Source organism: Oncorhynchus tshawytscha, linkage group LG09, assembly GCF_018296145.1.
Source record: "Oncorhynchus tshawytscha isolate Ot180627B linkage group LG09, Otsh_v2.0, whole genome shotgun sequence".
Lineage (NCBI taxonomy): Eukaryota > Metazoa > Chordata > Actinopteri > Salmoniformes > Salmonidae > Oncorhynchus > Oncorhynchus tshawytscha.
In genome coordinates, this window is record NC_056437.1 from 31,958,496 (window position 1) to 31,983,495 (window position 25,000).

The 25,000-nt window shown below is 43.4% G+C and overlaps 1 protein-coding gene across 1 annotated transcript in view; it reads left to right on the forward strand.

Annotated features, from left to right (window-relative positions):
- Positions 1–372: 372 nt before the first annotated feature.
- Positions 373–25,000, forward strand: part of nrip1b (nuclear receptor interacting protein 1b) — a 64,035-nt gene continuing 39,407 nt past the window's right edge. Inside the window, exon 1 of the mRNA XM_042326818.1 lies at positions 373–632. The gene's annotated coding sequence lies outside the window, so the exon portion shown is untranslated. The remainder of the gene's footprint in view (positions 633–25,000) is intronic.

Genomic DNA, 25,000 nt, shown 5'->3' on the forward strand with positions numbered 1-25,000 from the left:
CCCAAGTGGCTCAGCATCTCAGCGTCACTACAGACCCTGGTTCAATTCCAGGCTGTATCACAATCTGCCGTGATTGGGAGTCCCATAGGGCGGGCACAATTGCCCCAGCGTTATCCAGGTTAGGGTTTGGCCGTAATTGTAATTAATTTGTTAATAACTGACTAGCCTAGTTAAATTAATTTTAAATACAAAAGTATGAACTAATATAAAAAATATTATAATTATGCAACATTTGAGTTGTATTGTATTTATAAGTAGTTTATAATGAAGTCTAATGACAGTACATTTGGAGAGGAGCAGGAATAGGTTGCTAAAGCCACTGCTCCTTTAAGGGTGGTGTCAGCGGCAGAGAGTAGGAGTGTCGCCTCTGCTGAGTTCTCCCGAGCAAGGGGATTCCGAGAATAAACAATTCGTCAGACTAGACTACAGGTCGCAGAGCCTGATTACTTCGATCCAAATCGTTTTGAAACAAATCTACCGTTTGATATTCATTTTTCATCATTAATGCGCGTTAGAGAAATGCGACCTTTTTACTGAGACTATCGGATGGATTTCCTCCTGTCGAATAATGATGCGGCTTTTCGGTTGAGTGGGGTCCACTGCCAGCCAGCGGTGTAGACAAACCCAAGCAGGTAGGCTACGTGCCGAGCTAAATGTACAGAATAGGCTATGAAATTATTATGAGTCTGTAAAATCCGCAAGCACACAAACGGGGTGTGTGTCATGGATTTAACATGTTTACACGATGTTTTCATGGATTGAATGATGTTTACCTCCCGAGCCCGAGTCTATGGGCGCATACTGGTTATAGCGGTGTGGACGCTGCGTAAAGAAATCGGAATAAATCAGCCAGTGCTGTGGTGGTAGTGTCGTTTCCATTTTGTTAAATGGCATCAACGATACATTACAGCCAGTTTGAGTTGATTTCCTTCTCACCCCAACCCCCCCCCCTACCCCTCCAAAAAAAACGAATCACCGCACGTAGACATTTTATATTTAATATTTGCCATAGCAAGAGCCAATGTTTTTGTCGCCAAAATCTAATGCCACAAACATGAATAATTTATCTTGCTCGTGCTGGCTACTTTGTTATTCCGTATTTTTGTCACATTCTTGCATTGTCGTTACAGTGTTGTTACAATGTGAAATTGTTGTTACAGTGTTTGTTGTTACGGTGTTACAATTGTTGCACTGTCCTCGCTGTAGTCTAGTTTACGTATAAAAATTATACAAAATGATAGGCCACAGATATCTGTTCAGTTTAACCTGCATTAAAATGCTGCATAGGACTAGTAGCCTACTAAGTAACCAGGTGTATAGCCATTACCTACTGATACAGATAATGAAAAGTATTCCTATGAACATTAGTAAATAGGTCCAGTAGGCTATTGATATTATGACTGTATGACTGTCAGCATCAGCCTGGCTCTTTCGTAATGTGCTCCATTGTATCCAAATTAGTCATAATTTCAGAGTTTTGTGTGGTGTAGTCTAGCATTTTAAATGCATTATAATGCTTCATATTTAAACTGGATTCACTCTTGCTGATGATTCTCAATGAATATGTTGTGCTTCCTTATTCCTTGTCGAAAGTGACACAAATGTTTGGCATTGCATGCCTCAAATGTTAATTCATCATTGGTACACTGCCTGGAATAATGGACAATAGCAAAATGTACTCACTTTATTTTTAGAGGATTATTTGATATTCAGTTCATAAACCAGACTGACTGTAGATTAGCCTTGTGGATTTCTACACAGCATGTACTGGTGTCATCATATTACTACTGCTTAATTATTTTATTATTATTGATGGAGTTGTTATCTACATGTTAGATCATCTTTATTTTGCTATGGTTTAATTCACAATCTAAGTAGTAGGCTAATGACAATTGACAGGTAGACTGGATTTGAACTATTCCAGGGTTTGGAACAGTGACTGGTTTGGAGTAATCATCACAAGATGTCATCTTGTTTCTTTTGACCATGGGATCAGTGGAGAGACAAAAGGTCAGGGGCCGAAGGTTGGCCGGGGGGAGTCACAGGGGAGCGAGAGGGCAGGAACACACTGTTAGTTCAGGTGTGCTTAGCCTTAGCCACCCTGGCTAAACTTCCCTCCAACAACAAAGCTGTTTACTTATCATGATTTGGAACACATCAGCACATTCATATGTGTACTAAATGTACATTTACAGCAAACTTGGGTGGATTAGTCAAACATAGGCCTGAGCTTTGTTGAAGTGAACTTGTCTGACTTTTAAAAAGTTTAAATACTCTGTCTGTCTGGGGTTCTGGCTTTTAGTCCTCCTTTTGTGAAGTGTTTAAGCTGCTTAATTATTTGACCTGATCTTGTACAGGATGTTCAAGGGTAACTGCGTATAGTGCTCTGTACTGTACTCATAGATAACTAAAACCTCCACATTTAACATAGCCTTTCTCTTGAATAATCTGTCTTCAATAATGTGGTGCACATGTCAGCCATCTTCCTCCTTTACTGAGCTAGTGTACTGTACTTTACACAACTTGTTTTGTTGTTGCTATGGGTTGTCTAAGGAGCCACTGATGATGATTGATGTGCAGTATCCCACCACAGAATCAGAAGATATGTAAATGACAAATATGCAAATTATGTTAGGTCTGCTGAACGGTCACAATACTGGACTCTGGACCCTGGTCTGACAGAACAAGGGTCTGTCTTCTCAGGACAATACATTCATCTACCTGTATATACCCTGTATATTAATGGTCAAAGAAATATGCAATTGTAGAGGAAGGTGTTTATAGGCCTATACTGTTAGAGTGTGTGTGCATACATCCATTCCTGTGTGTGTGCTTGTGTTGTGTGCTGAGCCACTGAAACGAGCTGGCTGTGTTTGGATTACACTCAGTCTCATGTGTCAGGACAGTGTAAGGTCATTTGTCAACTATCTGCATACTGTAAACTACTGGGTATGACAGGTGTCATAGTGTGTCCATGATAGGTCTGTGTAGGCCTTATGAACGTGTGGTCGGAGTCAAGCATTTACTATCAGGCCTTTAGGTTGTTGTAGATTAAATCATAATGCTGATTGTGTTGCAATGACTAACCTCTTAACTGTACAATACTATAGTGTGGTCATTCAGTGGCTACTCATTAGACATGTTGCTTGGGTAAAATACACTCTGATCTCTAACAGTAGGCTTAGATGGTGAATTAGTGGAGTTGAAATACATTGTCATGTCGATCATGCTTTCACACCATCACTCCAACTCTCCTAGGCTGTCTTTTCCAATCTGGGAGAGGGCGGTAGGGAGGAAGAGAACCAAAGTCAATGGGACTCATTTTGATGACACGGCAGGAGCAGCTAAATGCGTCTTTATTGCTGTGGCTCCTGAAGGCAGGCAGGGTGGAATGATGAAATGGAGGGATGAAAGATGGAAGGAGGCTAGAGCAGGCAGGAGGCAGCCCCGCTCCCCCTACCTCACTCCCCCCCCCCATCCCCCGCACCCTGGCCTTGGAGCACTGACAGGGCCTCTCAATTATCCACACACATTGATTGTTACTGATTGCGATTGCAGTACATTATTTATCACTCCCAAAGTGATCCACAGAGAGAGGGAGAGATGCAGGTCAGATAAATGAAGCATGTCACCCACACGAAAACGTTGCACCCCATTTCAGAAACAACAGCTGTGGAACCTAACTGTGCCGATCAATAAAGCAGGGACAACGAGAGAGCAGAACAGTGCTACGTTGTACTATTAAACACATACTTTTGCCTTACTACTGCTGAAATGTGGATATAAAGCCCAAACCTACAGGGTGATGTAAGTAGACCTAACTGTCTCCTTGGGTTGGTTAGTGTGGTCACAACAGAGGAGTAGGGCAGAGTTGACTTTCTCTCCCTGCTCCTGAAGTAGAGATGGTGTCCTCAGGCTGTGGAGGTACAGCATAAAGCAGAAAGCTTATCACATGTGTGTGGCTTCTGGAGCAGGGAGAAGGTCTCTTCACTTCTTACTTTATCACAAACAGGCCAATTTTACTGGCCAGGTAGAGTGTGGGTGCACTGCAAATTAAACAGGATCAGACACTCATGAATACAATAGAAAACACTAGTTGTAACTGTAGTTGTTCTGGAGCAAATTAGGGTTAAGTGCTTTGCTCAAGAGCACATCAACAGATTTTTCAACTTGTCAGCTCGGGTATTCAAACCAGCGACCTTTCAGTTATTGGTCCAGCACTCTAACCGCTAGGCTACCTGCTGCAACACAGAAGAGCACAGCTAGGAGGTTAAAGGTTAGCACAACAAGTCACAAAGTCCGATTAGGATGTCAGAAACACCACAGGATTCTTGCGGCCTTAGGGGAGTGTTACTCAACTGTCTTATTTTAACCAGGTTATGTGCAGGGACTGAGAGCAGAGCAGATTTCAGAGCTTGGGGAGAGAGAAGCTGTCCAGGCTAAGTGAAAATGCCACTCATTGCTGACGAGTCCCTGGCCTTGTGAAGGTTAGTGGCTTGTCTTTGTAAGCTGAGGGATTGATGCATGAGTCTGTCTGGCGAAGAATTCAAAGTCCAAGGCCATCGCAGGCAGGCAAGCAGGCGCAGTCCCAGCACAGCGCTCCCTCCCAGCCAGCCTATCACAGGGGCCCTGTCCTTCCCAACTTCTTAGCAGCCTGTCCTTTTGGGACCTTGAAGCAGCCCAGGCAAGGACACAGCGTCTGGTGCAGTAAGCCTGTGCAGGGGGAGGCTTTACGTAACGCTGCCTGCCCGGCTTGCCTCTGCTTTAAACATGGGCATATGTGACTTCCTGACACCACGTAAAGTAGCGCAGAGCAGCACACGTCCCCCCGGCCCCCAGCCTAGCCCCCTGGATAAGGAGGGGGCAGAGAGATCCCGGTAACTTTATATCTTTCTCTTTTAAAAGCTTTCGTCTGAAATTACATTTCCCAAGTAATTAACTAAAGAGGAGTTTTCAGAGTTGATTAATGAATGATTGATATATTGCACAGGAAGACAGGAGAGGAAAGGAGGGGGTGGAGGGGTGGATATACTATATGTGCTGTGGGATTGTGTCTGATTTATTTCCCTCAAGAAGGGCTGCGTTCGGGAAATTTGAAATGGTGTAAAACGTTATCCCTTGAGTAGTTAGCTGTAATACTCCAAGACCAAGAAAGAGCACCGAGCAGAGAGTTCATAGTGCACAGTGTGGTGGTCAATATATGTCAACCCACGCTCACGCATACACAGACACGCACACCTTGTTGTCTGACACTATAGGCAGACTGAAATCTGAGTCATAAGACTTTGCAAGTGAGATGAAAGAACAGAGCTAGGGTCAAGTTCAAAGGAAGTAGGATAATGATGACATCACAGTGACTGTGTGTCTGTTTGTGGTAGTAAGAGTTGCTAGCTGGGATTTCCCCAGTCAGTCAGTCGGTGCTTCTTTCAGACACACATCCTTTATCGTTTTAGTGCTGTGGAAACAACCTGATCCCGTTTGTGTACTGTACTCCCCAACACCTCCACACCACCAACTGTAATTGTATAACTTTTGTGAGCTCTTTTAGGCTTTTAGTGATGAGGCAATCTGTTGCTGGGCAACAGGGGACCTTGTGCAGGTGGCTGTGCTGTGGGGAGTTTGAGGAGATCTACAGTATAGCCTACTGCACAGACATGCTACTGAGAGATAAATGGACTATGACATAAAACCAGTGAGAATTTCAGCTTCTAGGTAAAACAAAAGAATCCTAAATGGTTTATTCACCTACTGACTACATACCAGTAAATGCGTTATTACATTTTGGAGTGATACTTTATACATGACAAATGTAACATGTAGCCCCTTGCTTTTCAGACAAGAGTTCATATGACGTTACAATATCTTGTCTGAACATGCATAGCCTCTCACACATTGATTAATAGTATTTTTCAAGACAAATAAAATTTTATTGGTCACATACACATACACTGAGTATACCAAACATTAGGAACACCTTCCTAATATTGAGTTGCATCCCCTTTTGCCCTCATAACAGCCTCAATTCGTCAGGGCATGGACTCTACAAGGTGTCGAAAGCATTCAACAGGGATGCTGGCCCATGTTGACTCCAATGCTTCCTGCAGTTGTGTCAAGTTGGCTGGATGTCCTTTGGGATACTGTTGAACATGAAAAACACAGCAGCATTGCAGTTCTTCACACAAACCGGTGCGCCTGGCACCTACTACCAGTGGTGTAAAGTACTTAAGTAAAAATACTTTAAAGCAATACTTAAGTATTTTTGGGGGGGTATCTGTACTTTACTTTACTATTTATATTTTTGCCAACTTTTACTTTTGCTTCTCTATATTCCTAAAGAAAATAATTTACTTTTTACTCCATACATTTTCCCTGATACCCAAAAGTACTCATTATATTTTGATTGGAAAATGGTCCAATTCACACACTTATCAAGAGAACATCCCTGGTCATCCCTACTGCCTCTGATCTTGCGGACTCACTAAATACAAATGCTTTGTTTGTAAATTATATCTGAGTGTTGGAGTGTGCCCCTGGCTATCCGTCAATAAAAAAGAAAAAAAGAAAATGGTGCTGTCTGGTTTTCTTAATATAAGGAATTTGAAATGGTTTATACTTTTCCTTTTGATATTTGAGAAATTCCATTTACTATTGATACTTAAGTATATTTAAAACCAAATACTTTTAGACTTTCTCAAGTAGTATTTTACTGGATGACTTTCACTTTTACTTGAGCCATTTTCCATTAAGATATATTTACTTTTACTCAAGTATGACAATTATGTACATTTCCCACCACTGCCTACTACCATACCCCGTTCAAAGGCACTTAATTAAATATTTTATCTTGCCCATTCACTCTCTGAAAGGCAGCCTTACACAATCCATGTCCCAATTGTCTCAAGGCTTTAAGTTGTCTCCTCCCCTTCATCTACACTGATTGAAGTGGATTTAATAAGTGACATCAACAAGGAATCATAACTTTCACCTGGATTCACCTGGTAGGTACATTCATGAGTAGAGTAGTGATACTAATGCAGTCGTTGTGTGCATCCCAATCAAGGTCTGCTTTTCTGCCTGCCCTGTGCAGCGTGAGAGAGAGAGGCCATTTGAGAGAGGAGGGAAGGTGTCTGCAGGCAAGCGCTATGACCTATTACTTAGTGAGAATGGACTGGTGACCAGAAGATTGCTGGCTCATACTCTGCTGTTCTCCTTAACCTGGATTTGGCTAGTAAATATCTAGCAGCCCCCCCCCTCTTCTGAAAAGTACAATTTTTCAGAAGAAGGAGATGTAATCATGTGACACACTTCACCCAACATTAACATGACTAAGAGGGTGCGGGGGGTGACTGACTGACTGACTGTAGCATGCAAGCAGAGCATGCAGCTGTGGGTGTTGTCCTCCTGTTGGCCAATCAAACCAGTCAACGGTTGAACATGGTGGAGGTCAACTTGTTAGAGCCAGGCATCCCCTAGTCTCTACCCCTCGGGTGACTCCTGTCATGATCTGAGCTGGAGCAAACAAAATGAAGCCCCACTAGTCCCGCCTGAGCCCTGGGCCCTGCATGCTTTATTGTAATGGCAGCCAATGGCAGGTCAGGCAGGTTTAGTCAACATCTCGATCACTGATCCCAGGGCATGTCAGTTTGAAGGTCAGTCTGTGACTAAAGTGATTCATGTCCTTGCAGGATTCATGTTATTACAGTTGTCTTGAGTCAGTCCTCTCGGCTACTGCAGCTGTCCCACTCTTTAAACTGTACCTGCTCCTGCCATACTTCCGCTTTCTTAGATGCTGACTGCTTTTCAGAGTATTTTTACTCAGTCATTATAGTATTTTTGCCCTTCTGATGTATTTGCCATATGTGCTGCCTAGTGAATGGAGCAACCTGATCTCTGTGTTAGCACCACATTAACACGTCCCAATGAAACTCTACGATTTCCATGAAGTGTGTAATGATACATTAGGCAGCAATCTCTCACTCACTCAGTATTTCTCCTCTCATTCTCTCTCTCTCTCTTTCTCTCTCTCTCTCTCTGCCTCCCTCTCTTTCCCCTCTACCCCTTTCTCTATCTCCACAAATGTAGTTAGTTTGAGGTTATAGGACTTTGGCTCAAGGGTTAATTAGATGTTAAGTTCTTTTTATGGAATAAAGTAGGCTTTATGAGCTCAACGCATATACAAAGTGGACGGAAAATCTGTATTTTCTAAGGTAATACTTGAGTGATAACAGAACTGGGTAACATAAAAGGGGTATTTTCAGTATGTAACCTAGGTGTTTTTCATACAGACAGACAGTCAGACAGACATTTTTACAGAAGGGTTAACATGTAGGGTTAGTAGCCAATGAGTAACCCTCAGCTTGTATACCTTGTTAGCATGTCAGGATATAACAGTAGCGCTGCACAAACACACAGCAGCTTGTGCAACTGTATTTACAGTGGGGCAAAAGAGTATTTAGTCAGCCACCAATTGTGCAAGTTCTCCCACTTAAAAGATGAGAGAGGCCTGTAATTTTCATCATAGGTACACTTCAACTATGACAGACAAAATGAGAAAAGACATTTCCAGAAAATCACATTGTAGTATTTTTTATTTATTTATTTGCAAATTATGGTGGAAAATAAGTATTTGGTCAATAACAAAAGTTTATCTCAATACTTTGTTATATACCCTTTGTTGGCAATGACAGAGGTCAAACGTTTTCTGTAAGTCTTTTTCTGTAAGGTTTTCATACACTGTTGCTGGAATTTTGGCCCATTCCTCCATGCAGATCTCCTCTAGAGCAGTGATGTTTTGGGGCTGTTGCTGGGCAACGCAGACTTTCAACTCCCTCCAAAGATTTTCTATGGGGTTGAGATCTGGAGACTGGCTAGGCCACTCCAGGACCTTGAAATGCTTCTTACGAAGCCACTCATTCGTTGCCCGGGCTGTGTGTTTGGGATCATTGTCATGCTGAAAGACCCAGCCACGTTTCATCTTCAATGCCCTTGCTGATGGAAGGAGGTTTTCACTCAAAATCTCACGATACATGGCCCCATTCATTCTTTCCTTTACACGGATCAATCGTCCTGGTCCCTTTGCAGAAAAACAGCCCCAAAGCATGATGTTTCCACCCCCATGCTTCACAGTAGGTATGGTGTTCTTTGGATGCAACTCAGCATTCTTTGTCCTCCAAACACGACGAGTTGAGTTGTTACCAAAAAGTTATATTTTGGTTTCATCTGACCATATGACATTCTCCCAATCTTCTTCTGGATCATCCAAATGCTCTCTAGCAAACTTCAGATGGGACTGGACATGTACTGGCTTAAGCAGGGGGACACGTCTGGCACTGCAGGATTTGAGTCCCTGGCGGCGTAGTGTGTTTTTGATGGTAGGCTTTGTTACTTTGGTCCCAGCTCTCTGCAGGTCATTCACTAGGTCCCCCCGCGTGGTTCTGGGATTTTTGCTCACCGTTCTTGTGATCATTTTGACCCCACGGGGTGAGATCTTGCGTGGAGCCCCAGATCGAGGGAGATTATCAGTGGTATTGTATGTCTTCCATTTCCTAATAATTGCTCCCACAGTTGATTTCTTCAAACCAAGCTGCTTACCTATTGCAGATTCAGTCTTGCCAGCCTGGTGCAGGTCTACAATTTTGTTTCTGGTGTCCTTTGACAGCTCTTTGGTCTTGGCCATAGTGGAGTTTGGAGTGTGACTGTTTGAGGTTGTGGACAGGTGTCTTTATACTGATAACAAGTTCAAACAGGTGCCATTAATACAGGTAACGAGTGGAGGACAGAGGAGCCTCTTAAAGAAGAAGTTACAGGTCTGTGAGAGCCAGAAATCTTGCTTGTTTGTAGGTGACCAAATACTTATTTTCCACCATAATTTGCAAATAAATTCATAAAAAATCCTACAATGTGATTTTCTGGATTTTTTCCCCCTTATTTTGTCTGTCATAGTTGAAGTGTACCTATGATGAAAATTACAGGCCTCTCTCATCTTTTTAAGTGGGAGAACTTGCACAATTGGTGGCTGACTAAATACTTTTTTGCCCCACTGTACATGTCAGGGAATGGGGCTAGCATTTGAGTAGCTAACGCACATCTCAAGTATGTTTAAATCAGGGACGTGCTCAGGCGAAAATATTCGTCAACTGCCAAATAAAGCGGCTTAGACTTTAATGAATTAAATAGTTAACCAATAGCTACCCGTGCTATCTGCAATGACTCTTTTGACTCATCACATATGCTGCTGTTATTGTTTATTATCTATCCTGTTGCCTAGTCACTTTATCCCTACCTGTATGTCCATGTCTACCTCAATTACCTGGAACGCCTGCTCATCGTCTCGGTACTGGTGCAGTGTGTACATAGCCAAGTTAGTGTTACTCATTGTGTTTTTATTCCTTGTGTTATTATCATTTTTTTCTTCTATTATTTCTGTTTTTTTCTCTCTCTGCATTGTTGTGAAGGGCCTGTAAGTAAGTTAGTATACACCTGTTGTTTAACCAAGCATGTGATAAATAAAATGTCATTTCATTTGATCCGTTAACGATGCTAATGTACATCTTGTGTAACATGGTTTGTCTATACCAGAGCTGTTCTATGTCGGTCCTGGTTTTTGTTTCTACCTGGAAGTTAATTGCAATCACCTGGTGTCCCAGGTCTGAATTAGTCACACACACACACACACACACACACACACACACACACACACACACACACACACACACACACACACACACACACACACACACACACACACACACACACACACACACACACACACAGTGCTTGTGTCTTTATGTGGTTTAGCAAAGCCAGGCCTCTCTCTCTCTTTCTCTCTCCCTCTCTCTGTGTAAGCCACCTGCCGTTCCATTCAGCAGCATTGACCTTGGTGATTATGAGATCAGGCCTGACCTACACCCCAAAAACAGGTTTAGACTGTTCCACTTACTAACTTTTCCTAAGGAATGTCAACCATCAGAGGCCACATCAACCTATCTGACACACATTCACCCACAAGAGAATAAGGCCATGTTCCTCTGTTCTCACCTGCTGACGTTGCTCATTCACATCAGTTGTGGGTGTCTTGTGTTTTTGTCCAGTGTTTTGAGCCAGGATAGGCCAAGCGTAGGGGAAAGTGAAGCAGTAGCAGCAGGGTTCATGATGATGACTGTGTCTCTGAGGCTACATCAGGTCTGTGTATTAGCAGCAGCAGCACAGTAGGTCACCATTAACACGCAGAGGCTTAGCACTCTGCTGCTGAAAGTTTAGCGCTGGGTCAACCTGCTCTCTTTGCTTTTAAAGTAGAATGTCAGGCAACGGCTAATGCTATTCAGTTCACATGCAACCACATAGCAAATGCGCTGCTGCTTCCACCGGTGTTACTCGGGTGCTTGTCCACACTGGGAAGAGACATGGGCTGAACTAGGGATTCTAACATATTACCCACCACTGGGTAAAATCAATATGTTTGACGAGTTATCGCTGAGTGCTTTGTGAAAACGAATGATCACGTTAGCAGATAATTGTGTTGTTGCTTGGTACTCTAATTGCCTTTATAGCAACATGCATGTGTCTCTGGCTGACATTCGTTCTGCCTCACATTATACCAGTCCTGGATTCTCCTAACCGTTATCAATTCAAACAGTGTCAGTTTTGTATTTTAGACCGTTGACGTGCCTTGAACTTTGTTGTTGTTTTTAAATATGTTTTATTGCGTTACAGACGTTAAGTAACATGCAATCCCTCATACACTGGTGCCTATTGGGTAGTGTCCCAATTGGCACCCTATTCCCTATTTAGTGCACTGCTTTTTGTTTTCAAAAGCCGTGTGGCTCAGTTGGTAGAGCAGGGTGCTTGCATTGCTGGGGTTGTGGGTTTGATTCCCATGGGGTCTAGTACCCCCAAAAAATATGACAAAAAATGTCAAATGTAGATCATCCTCAGGAACAAGAGGAGTTGTTGTCATGTTATCTGCTGCTGTTGTCACTACAGCTAACTGAAAACCATGGCTAATTCAGGGGAGAACTCATGCATGACTGAATGCTGGTTAATGAAGAATTGTGTAATGGTGGTGATACCATGAGCTGCAGTGTCAGGTATTACATTGAGGGGCTAGAAATGCTACTAATTATTCTTGTCCGATGGCATGTCATACCTACCTGTACGGGCGTTAATAAATTAGTAAAAAAGCACTGTTTTAAATAAGGCAAAGGATCCCATTTAACATTCTGAGTAACAGATGAGCAAATGTTCACCTCCGAGCTGAGTAGGGGTGGGGTGGGATGGGTGTGTGTGTGTGCATGCATACGTTCATGCATGCATGTGAATGCAGTAGACTGGCTGGTGTTTGTGCCCAGGGAGCAGTAGGTAGTTGTTTAATGAAGGCGTGGGAGGATTGCTCTTCCTACTGTACATACAGGCCAGGCCAAGCTGATAAGGGTCAACTCTGCTTCAAAGGCCACAGGAGCGAGGTCTCACAAACACTAGCGCTCATGAGGGTAGTCTCTTGTCTCTTTCTTTCTTTGTCTCTCTCTCTACCCCCTCTCCTTGTCTCCCTCCCCCACCCCTTTGCGCTCTCTCTCTCTCTCTGTCTCCCTTGATCATACTCTGCAGAACTCCTAGCACAGTCTCAGGGAGAAAAAGAAAGAAAGAAAAGTGGGTCAGGGCGACCTATTTTTTCCCACAGTTCACGGAGGCAGAGAGTGGCAGAGTTATCATCAGTTAGACTGTAGAGGAGGGAGGAGAGCCGAGCAGAGCCTGATAGGGAGGCAGGGCCCTGGCTGTCACGAGACACAGTCAGAGGCAGCCACTCAGAACTGGGTCAGCAGCAGAGGCTATGTCTTGTAAACGGCTTGTCATACAGGGTAGAAAAGCTGCAAATGAACCATAGATTATACGCCCCAAGCTGAGCGCTGAGGTCTCTCCTCACCATTCCTCAGCCCTACATCACACAGAGACACACACCACACACACACATATACACTACACACCCTACAGAGAAACACACACACACGGAGGGCCTACAGTAGTGTATGAGTCTGTGAAGTACTGCCACCTCCTATAAGCTCCTCTGTTCTCCCCTTCATCTCTAGTAATAGCATTTGATTACTGCAGTCAAAACTGACAAGCTCAAAGCCAAGCCAGTCAAGCCACACACACTCAGAGGAAATGAAGCTCGTTGCATTCTCTTCTTCTGACCTCAGCTTGTTATTTGTCTAAAAATATCCCAGATTTCTCCCAGAATCCTTCCCTCCTCATCACATTCAGGTAAGGGTATTTACAGTGCAGTTGTCCGTTTTCAGTGGTAGCTAGCTCCTGGTGGATGGGTGATGGGACAATACTAATACCTACTCCCCCTGAAACGATAACCATGCATATTGTTTGTATTTCCAAACAACTGTCATCTGATTCTGGATTCCCCTGTTATGTAATAACTGATAGGTCAAGCAGTACACTCTTAAAAGTAAAGGTGCTTTGTGTTCCGTGTAGAACCCATTCCACAGAGGGTTCTACATCCCTGGAACCAAAAAGGTTCTACCTTGAACCAAAAAGGGTTATCGTATGGGGACAGCCAAAGAACCCTTTTGGAACCCTTTTTTCTAAGAGCGTAGCATGTGTATGTATGTATATTATCAGTCAGTGTGTAAGCTAAGCCTTCGTCTGATATCATCATCTTACATCCAAGGCAATCTCCATTCTACATCGAGGAGCTAAATTATGAAGGCCATTGATGCTATGGGAGATTGACTACTGAGCAACACCAGCCTATGCTGATTCCTCTCGCATCCTCATTAGTGTTGGAAGATATTACGATAGTATCCTCTATCGGCAATGATTGCCAGCCATCGACAACGATTGACAGCCATTGTTGATTGTGACGAGGTTGTGATATGACAGTTGATGGTTTAGCCTATTTGAACTTGACTGGCGCCATAGTCGGATACAAGAGACATTCCGATTAATTTGCCTATTCCTATTTGCTATAGCCTATTTTAATGAATATGTTAAATACAGAATGCCCAGAGGGAAATGTAGGCCAGAGAGAGAGAGAGAGAGAGAATTCCACCAAAGCAGCACAATGTCGGATGCGTAGGCCTTATACCCTAAACCTATTCATTTTTTTTATATAGGCTATATTACGGACACTCCTTAACTATCGTGCGTCTAGCAGTAAAAAAAAAACGTATATTCCCTTCTATCTCCATTCGATAGGCAATGAATAGTACTTTGAGCTAGGCTACGCTTTCATCATTTCATGCATGTATGGCTTTCTTCCGATCAAACAAAGAATGAATCCAACGGAGTTCCATCTCAAAAAGTTATTTGAATAGCCTAAAAATGTAAGGTAGCCAGAGGACTATTAATGAGAGAGGACATACAATATCAATAGCCAATAGAAAAATCGAATGACAGGTTTAAATTAGTTTCAGGTTATTAAGAAAGAAATTATCTGTGTGGGGCGGAGAAATCTCTCCATGCGAGGTTGAAAACCAAATGGCCCATCCAATCATAAAAGCTTTAAGACAAGTAAAAGTTATGAACAGTAGCCTATTTCCCAAATATTCAAATAGCCTAAGAGTGTCCGTCCGAAAGTTGCCACTTTCAAAAAGAACAAGAAGGAAAGTCAGAGTCTATACTCAATTACAGCTTTATGAGACATTGAACAAACGATAATAAGAGCGGAGGATTAGGCAAATAAACTATTATTATCCAGTTCAGAAGACGGTAGATTTTGCTTCTATCCAGTCCATGCTTTATAACCTAACTCGGCAAGACAGTCTGTTCCTCATTACTTGACTGTCACTTTGCTTGGTGATGTGCTCAGACAGACACACTCAAACCTGTTTCATGCTAAAGCTCCACCAGAAAGGAATATTAGAAAAGATTTGCCTGCACTTAGCCTCTGTCCAAGCTTTCAACAACATTATCTTTCGTCATGATTCGTCCAGTTGAATGATGCGATTTTGAGCTATAGCCTAACAGTGATTTTTAGCTGTTTTATTTAAAACATTTCATAGGGGAAAAAAGGTTGGCGAATAGGGGGCGATACGATCAATATCACAATATTTTATAAGTACATAATCATGATAGGACAAAGGTTGACATCACCCAAACCTAATACCCATTTAAACCCTGTGAAATACACCACAGTCACTATAAGTTATTGGTATTGACTTCAACACAAATTTATTAATTCACTTGGCATTGTTTATGTCTCCAAAAAGACAAAGCAGGATAAGCAGGGGTTGACTTGACAAAATATTTTCTTAGAAAATAATTGCCTGACTTTGCTGAGCTGGAACCTTGGAATTGAAATCAGGGCTTATCCTTGGATTGGATTTGTTTATGGACCAATTCAATGTTCAGACAGTCCGGTAGCTCTCATTCATATTTCACTATGTGGAACAGAACTGCTTGTAATGAATCTCCTAGGTATTATAGAAGAGAGGTTCCACACCCCAGTCTGATTTTAGGCTTCTCATCCTCCACAGTTTGAGAATACTTTTGTCATATTGAAATTTGTGATTATTATCATGTTAATAAACACAGAGCTAATTTCTCCACTGTTTGTAACTGTTGATGACCGTCCTAGGATAGCTAGTGGTAATTAGATGTTTCACTAACAGCAAACTCATTAAGCAGTGGCACTAACAACACAACATAGATGTCCTGAGGTGGGGAGCTATACATGGAGTGTGTAGTGTAGGATTAGCTCTTAACTCTCTCTCTCTCACATGCACACACACACACACACACACACACACACACACACACACACACACACACACACACACACACACACACACACACACACACACACTGCTCTGGAAAGTAGTCTCGCCTCCCTTCGCTTGTTATTCCTAGCCTCTGAACTTGTCTCGGTAAGAGAGCACCTTCCACTAATTGAGGAGTCTGTTTGTTGCTCATGTCACCAAACAAGAGTCCCTGAGGACACTCATATGTCACTGTGTGTCTGTCTACATGTGTGTGTGTGTGTGTGTGTCATGTGCGTGGCATTTGTGTGTTTTTCTATATTTGTGTGAAGGTGAAACATACTGAGCAGTAAACCAGTTAGATCCAGAGCTGGGCCTGGCCTGGTCTCTCCAGCCAGTACCAGAGCAGTGTTTAGTGAGGGGGCTACAGCCGCCATGGTGCCTCTAGCAAATGGTTTCCAGCAGGCCTGCCTGCGTATGACATGTGATAACATTACAGTCATGAAAGGTCAGGCATGAAGGGAGCTGCAGGGGAGAGGGCTGGGCCGGTGGTGCGCAGGGGGGCTAGGCCTGTCTCTCTCTGCTGCTCCCCCTAGTACACCCCTCAACACAGACCTGGCACACACACACACGCACATTGACACACACACACACACACTGATACACGCACACACACAACACTGAGATTCCTGGAAGTTGTATTAGCTTTAAAGGTGAAAAGTCCACCCCACATTTCCTTCTAGTTCACATATTGAAACAGCATCTCTTGGTGCAGTGTAAATATTAGCTCTATTCCATGAAGCTGACTGACCTGCACTGTGCATCATGTTGAAAGGGAGCAGTGCTCTGCCTCTGTGTGCTTTACAGTGGCTTAGGTTGAGTTTCCAACCCAGGTGAAAGTAGCAGTAATGACTGGCTAGTATGACAGTACAGAATGAGAGGAGGACTTGGTTCAGTGAACCTTGGTGTAGGGATGTGTACAGTTGTTTGAATATCCGAACGGACGTTAGTATTCAAATACTTTTTATTTTTGATTTAACCTTTATTTAACTAGGCAAGTCAGTTAAATAACAAATTCTTATTTACAATGAAAGCCTACTGGGGAACAGTGGGTTAACTGCCTTGTTCAGGGGCAGAATGACAGATTTTTACCTTGTCAGCTCGAGGATTCTATCTAGCAACCGTTTCGGCTACTGGACCAACTCTCTAACCACTCTAGGCCACCTGCCGCACCAATACTAGTGTGAGTTTTCATTTCTGCGGCCCAAAAAATGTATAGGCTTATTTTAACACTGAAAATACTTTTTGTAAATTCAAATAAAATATTCATGTGATGTTATTACATACAAGGATATACCATGATCAATTTAATAAATAAAACTTTCCAATGTAGTTTTTATGACTTGTGCCCCCCATAAAAAAGACTTGGAGCTGTCTGGTAGTCTTCATGTGTAAAGCTTGTTGGCCAATCAAAGCGGCTCAATTTGTAGCAAGTGTAGTGAGAGTTCACTAACGCAATGCAAGATGGAATAACATTACAGAATTAAAAGTTAGCTAAAGGAGTAGGCTACAATGAGCAACCAACAGGTAGGCCGTTGGCATAAAATATGGCCTCAATTAGCCTACCTAGCAAACTTCTCTTGGCTACTCCAGTCAAGATAGGCACTGTTATATGGTATGATAAATAACATAGTGGCTGCTACAAGTTAGGTAGTCTTGGCTGTCTGCCCCCCTCTGCTCGCTCCCATCTCACTGGCACCTCCCCAGCTGCACTAATAGAGCGCAAGCCTAAGCCTCACCCTCGCACAGCAGTGCTCAATATCCGGATACCCGCCAAAAATGTATGATACTATTCTAATAGTGAAATTATTTCAAATCCCCATCCCTACCATGGTGTTGTTTACCCATGTAAATGTCACATTTCTTCACCATGACCTAGCATTCCTGCCAGTCACCATGGTTTGCCTGTTCATATCGACTGCCAACTGTTTAGAGGCTTCTCCCCTTTCTAAGTTAGTTAGAGAGGCAACCTCTTCAGCTGATGAATCAACACAAAGCTGTCAGATATCTAAAAGAGAGAGCAATGGGATGTTTGTTGGGAGAACCAGTACAGAGTCCTTGTGCCAACAGCCCGGAAGTGAAGGGGGGAAAACAGTCTGGGATTTCCTGGTATGTACCCAGCTAACAACAAATGTTCCCACAACTTTAGAGGACGTTCCCTTAAGAGCTGTCAGATATCTAAAAGAGAGAGCAATGGGATGTTTGTTGGAAGAACAAGTACAGAGTCCTTGTGCCAACAGCCTGGAAGTGAAGGGGGGAAAACAGTCTGGGATTTCCTGGTATGTACCCAGCTAACAACAAATGTTCCCACAACTTTAGAGAATGTTCCCTTAAGAGTGTCATTAGGTCAAGGTTTTCATATGAATATTCCTGTGATGTGCAAGTAATGTTTCCAAGAGAATATTCCCTTAATGTCAAATAGAACATACCCAGAACCAGGTTGCCATGTTTTCAGATCATAAGATATTCATTCATGTGGGGGCAGCAGGTAGCCTAGTGGTTAGAGCATTGGACTAGTAACCGAAAGGTTGCAAGATCAAATCCCTGAGCTGACAAGGTAAAAATCGGGCATTCTGCCTCTGAACAAGGCAGTTAACCCACTAGGCTGTCATTGAAAGTAAGAATTTGTTCTTAATTAACTGACTTGCCTACTGAAATAAATGTGTCCTGTTTTCTCTGGGTTTGGAGAATTTTCCATCAACGTCCCACCAAACATGGTTGCCATGTTTTCAGAACATAAGATATGAATGGTTTAAACACGTTTCATTGGAATGTTGCAAGAACATTTGTGTCCAAAGAAAAATACATGACAAGATGTCTTGTTACTCTTGCCGAGCCAACCCTGATTGGTGAACCACGGATCCATTCATAGCTCTTAGTCTATTGGCAAGGGATAATCACACACAGCACTTTTAACATACACATCTTCAACTTACATATTTGACACACTTTGACATACATGATTGCATTGTGCATGTTCATTTATACAGTAATTATTATTCAACATGTCCGCACAAAGGATGTGAACTCACAACCTCCTGGTTATGTTACCCCAATCTTCCTGCTACGTCACCATGTCCATGTCAGGTCTAAACTAATCTGATTATTCTCTAATCATTGATTTTATTTACTTATTTAAGCAATTGAAGGGCTTCCTGTATAGTTGTCTAATGTTAGTGGGGCATATTAAGTTGTTTTCATGATACTTCTGAATGACTATTATCATTAAAATATTTTCTTGTGTGTATTTTTAACAGAGCTGAGATTTACTTCAAAGTGCATTCACACTATTGTTTAGACCTAACATGTTGTTTCAGATCTACACAAGTGCCTAGGTAGGAGGGTTTGGGTTTCATCTGGACAGGGCCTAACTATACTAACCCAATAAGCACATGCCCTAGAGATATCCCTTATTGGGACAGCGGTTAGGGCATTTGATGTTGGTGGACTGGGTTTGAGACCTGCTAGGGAAGTCATCCTATTCTCAAATTCTATTGCACGTTATACCAAAACTTAGGTACACCACTTTTTTGTTTTTTTACGTGTTATTTCTTACATTGGTACCCCAGGTCATCTTAGGTTTCATTACATACAGTCGAGAAGAACTACTGAATATAAGAGCAGCGTCAACTCACCATCAGTACGACCAAGAATATGACTTTTGCGAAGCGGTTCCTGTGTTCTGCCTTTCACCCAGGACAACAGAATGGATCCCAGCCGGCGACCCAAAAAAACGACTTCGTAAAAGGGGGAAATGAAGCGGTCTTCTGGTCAGACTCCGGAGACGGGCACATCGTACACCACTCCCTAGCATTCTTCTCACCAATGTCCAGTCTCTTGACAACAAGGTTGATGAAATCTGAGCAAGGGTAGCATTCCAGAGGGACATCAGAGACTGTAACGTTCTTTGCTTTATGGAAACATGGCTCACTGGAGAGACGCTATCGGAGTCGGTGCAGCCAGCTGGTTTCTCCACGCATCGCGCCGACAGAAACAAACATCTTTCTGGTAAGAAGAGGGGCGGGGGCGTATGCTTCATGATTAACGAGACGTGGTGTGGCCCCAACAACATACAGGAACTCAAGTCCTTCTGTTCACCTGATTTAGAATTCCTCACAATCAAATGTCGACCGCATTATCTACCAAGGGAATTCTCTTCGATTATAATCACAGCCGTATATATTCCCCCCCAAGCAGACACATCGATGGCTCTGAACAAACTTTATTTGACTCTTTGCAAACTGGAATCCATATATCCTGATGCTGCATTCATTGTAGCTGGGGATTTTAACAAGGCTAATCTGAAAACAAGACTCCCTAAATTGTATCAGCATATCAATTGCGCAACCAGGGCTGGAAAAACCTTGGATCATTGCTATTCTAACTTCCGCGACGCATATAAGGCCCTGCCCCGCTCTCCTTTCGGAAAAGCTGACCACGACTCCATTTTGTTGATCCCTGCCTACAGACAGAAACTAAAACAAGAAGCTCCCACTCTGAGGTCTGTTCAACGCTGGTCCGACCAATCTGATTCCACGCTCCGAGACTGCTTCCATCACGTAGACTGGGATATGTTTCGTATTGCATCAAACAACAACATTGACGAATACGCTGATTCGGTGAGCGAGTTCATTAGAACGTGCGTTGAAGATGTCGTTCCCATAGCAACGATTAAAACATTCCCAAACCAGAAACCGTGGATTGATGGCAGCATTCGCGTGAAACTGAAAGCGCGAACCACTGCTTTTAATCAGGGCAAGGTGACCAGAAACATGACCGAATACAAAGAGTGTAGCTATTCCCTCCGCAAGGCAATCAAACAAGCTAAGCGTCAGTATAGAGACAAAGTGGAATCTCAATTCAACGGCTCAGACACAAGAGGTATGTGGCAGGGTCTACAGTCAATCACGGATTACAAAAAGAAAACCAGCCCCGTCACGGACCAGGATGTCTTGCTCCCAGGCAGACTAAATAACTTTTTTGCCCGCTTTGAGGACAATACAGTGCCACTGACACGGCCCGCAACCAAAACATGCGGACTCTCCTTCACTGCAGCCGACGTGAGGAAAACATTTAAACGTGTCAACCCTCGCAAAGCTGCAGGCCCAGACGGCATCCCCAGCCGCGCCCTCAGAGCATGCGCAGACCAGCTGGCTGGTGTGTTTACGGACATATTCAATCAATCCCTATCCCAGTCTGTTGTTCCCACATGCTTCAAGAGGGCCACCATTGTTCCTGTTCCCAAGAAAGCTAAGGTAACTGAGCTAAACGACTACCGCCCCGTAGCACTCACTTCCGTCATCATGAAGTGCTTTGAGAGACTAGTCAAGGACCATATCACCTCCACCCTACCTGACACCCTAGACCCACTCCAATTTGCTTACCGCCCAAATAGGTCCACAGACGATGCAATCTCAACCACACTGCACACTGCCCTAACCCATCTGGACAAGAGGAATACCTATGTGAGAATGCTGTTCATCGACTACAGCTCGGCATTTAACACCATCGTGCCCTCCAAGCTCGTCATCAAGCTCGAGACCCTGGGTCTCGACCCCGCCCTGTCCAACTGGGTACTGGACTTCCTGATGGGCTGCCCCCAGGTGGTGAGGGTAGGCAACAACATCTCCACCCCGCTGATCCTCAACACTGGGGCCCCACAAGGGTGCGTTCTGAGCCCTCTCCTGTACTCCCTGTTCACCCACGACTGCGTGGTCACGCACGCCTCCAACTCAATCATCAAGTTTGCGGACGACACAACAGTGGTAGGCTTGATTACCAACAACGACGAGACGGCCTACAGGGAGGAGGTGAGGGCCCTCCGAGTGTGGTGTCAGGAAAATAACCTCACACTCAACGTCAACAAAACTAAGGAGATGATTGTGGACTTCAGGAAACAGCAGAGGGAACACCCCCCTATCCACATCGATGGAACAGTAGTGGAGAGGGTAGTAAGTTTTAAGTTCCTCGGCGTACACATCACAGACAAACTGAATTGGTCCACCCATACAGACAGCATCGTGAAGAAGGCGCAGCAGCGCCTCTTCAACCTCAGGAGGCTTAAGAAATTTGGCTTGTCACCAAAAGCACTCACAAACTTCTACAGATGCACAATCGAGAGCATCCTGTCGGGCTGTATCACCGCCTGGTACGGCAACTGCTCCGCCCACAACCGTAAGTCTCTCCAGAGGGTAGTGAGGTCTGCACAACGCATCACCGGGGGCAAACTACCTGCCCTCCAGGACAGCTACACCACCCGATGTCACAGGAAGGCCATAAAGATCATCAAGGACAACAACCACCCGAGCCACTGCCTGTTTACCCTGCTATCATCCAGAAGGTGAGGTCAGTACAGGTGCATCAAACCTGGGACCGAGAGACTGAAAAACAGCTTCTATCTCAAGGCCATCAGACTGTTAAACAGCCACCACTAACATTGAGTGGCTGCTGCCAACACACTGACTCAACTCCAGACACTTTAATAATGGGAATTGATGGGAAATGATGTAAAATATATCACTAGCCACTTTAAACAATGCTACCTAATATAATGTTTACATACCCTACATTATTCATCTCATATGTATACGTATATACTGTACTCTATATCATCGACTGCATCCTTATGTAATACATGTATCACTAGCCACTTTAACTATGCCACTTTGTTTACATACTCATCTCATATGTATATACTGTACTCAATACCATCTACTGTATCTTGCCTATGCCGCTCTGTACCATCACTCATTCATATATCTTTATGTACATATTCTTTATCCCCTTACACTTGTGTCTATAAGGTAGTAGTTTTGGAATTGTTAGCTAGATTACTTGTTGGTTATTACTGCATTGTCGGAACTAGAAGCACAAGCATTTCGCTACACTCGCATTAACATCTGCTAACCATGTGTATGTGACAAATACAATTTGATTTGATTTGATTTGATCTATATATACAAAAGTACGTGGACACTCCTTCAAATTAGTGGATTTGGCTGTTTCAGCCACACCCATTGCTGACAGGTGTATAAAATCGAGCACACAGCCTTGCAATCTCCATACACAAACATTGACAGTAGAATGGCCTTACTGAAGTGCTCAGTGACATTCAATGTGACACCATCATAGGAAATATTTGTCCAGGTAAAAATGTATTTGAACCCGCTTAACACGATCTGACATAATGGTAGCCTACCTTTTGGGCTTTGCATTGGAGATTTGCAATTTTTTCATGGTTGTAAGGTCGATTGCATTTTGAACAAAGAGCCATTTGGGAGCCAAATGAGCTAGGTCTGTTATGTGAATGGATCCAAATGAGTTGGCTAACCAAAAACCCCATAACTAATTCACTAGCCACAAATTCAGATTCCACAGCCATGCTCTGCCTCACGAATGACGTCATCCCTTTCTTAAAGAGAGAGCGCACACTTTTATAAAAGAAGAGCTTGCTTCTTCTATGCAAATGTTGTTGATCAGTACAATAAAATAATATTTTCTCCTAACAGTTTTCAATAAAATAAGTCCTAATTGGAAGGGATTGTTTGTCATTTGTAGCCCCATGAAATCAGCTAAAACAAGCTTAACATACAGCGTTTATCAACTTACTTATTTGACACCCTTAGATATACTTTACATTGAGTGTACAAAATATTAGGAACACCTGCTCTTTCCATGACATAGACTGACCAGGTGAATCCAGGTGAAAGCTATAATCCCTTATTGATGTCACTTGTTAAATCCACCTTAAATCCATGACTTTGTTTTTACCAATCTAACTACAGAACAATATAATGGTCATCATTTATTTGAATGATAAATCTCTATTGCACCTATTATACAGGTGAATGAATATTAAATCAAATTTTATTTGTCACATACACATGGTTAGCAGATGTTAATGCAAGTGTAGCGAAATGCTTGTGCTTCTAGTTCAGACAATGCAGTAATAACCAACGAGAAATCTAACAAACCTAACAATTTCACTACAACTACCTTATACACACAAGTGTAAAGGAATGAAGAATATGTACATAAAAATATATGAAAGAGTGATAGTACAGAACGGCATAGGCAAGATGCAGTAGATGGTATCGAGTACAGTATATACATATGAGATGAGTAATGTAGGGTATGTAAACATTATATGAAGTGGCATTGTTTAAAGTGGTAAGTGATACATTTTTTACATACATTTTTACATTATTAAAGTGACTGGAGTTGAGTCAGTATGTTGGCAGCAGCCACTCAATGTTAGTGGTGGCTGTTTAACAGTCTGATGGCCTTGAGATAGAAGCTGTTTTTCAGTCTCTCGGTCCCTGCTTTGATGCACCTGTACTGACCTCGCCTTCTGCATGATAGCGGGGTGAACAGGCAGTGGCTCGGGTGGTTGTTGTCCTTGATGATCTTTATGGCCTTCCTGTGACATCGGGTGGTGTAGGTGTCCTGGCGGGCAGGTAGTTTGCCCCTGGTAATGCGTTGTGCAGACCTCACTACCCTCTGGAGAGCCTTACGGTTGTGGGCGGAGCAGTTGCCGTACCAGGCGGTGATACAGCCCGACAGGATGCTCTCGATTGCGCATCTGTAAAAGTTTGTGAGTGCTTTTGGTGACAAGCCAAATTTCTTCAGTATTCAGAGGTTGAAGAGGCGCTGCTGCGCTGCTGTGATGTGTACGCCGAGGAACTTAAAACGTACTACCCTCTCCACTACTGTCCCGTCGATGTGGATAGGGGGGTGCTCCCTCTGCTGTTTCCTGAAGTCCACAATCATCTCCTTTGTTTTGTTGACGTTGAGTGTGAGGTTATTTTCCTGACACCACACTCCGAGGGCCCTCACCTCCTCCCTGTAGGCCGTCTCGTCGTTGTTGGTAATCAAGCCTACCACTGTAGTGTCGTCTGCAAACTTGATGACTGAGTTGGAGGCGTGCATGGCCACGCAGTCGTCGGTGAACAGGGAGTACAGGAGAGGGCTCAGAACGCACCCTTGTGGGGCCCCAGTGTTGAGGATCAGCGAGGTGGAGATGTTGTTACCTACCCTCACTACCTGGGGTGGCCCGTCAGGAAGTCCAGTACCCAGTTGCACAGGGTGGGGTTTGAGACCCAGGGTCTCAAGCTTTGATGACGAGTTTGGAGGTTACTATGGTGTTAAATGCTGAGCTGTAGTCGATGAACAGCATTCTCACATAGGTATTCTTCTTGTCCAGATGGGTTAGGGCAGTGTGCAGTGTGGTTGCGATT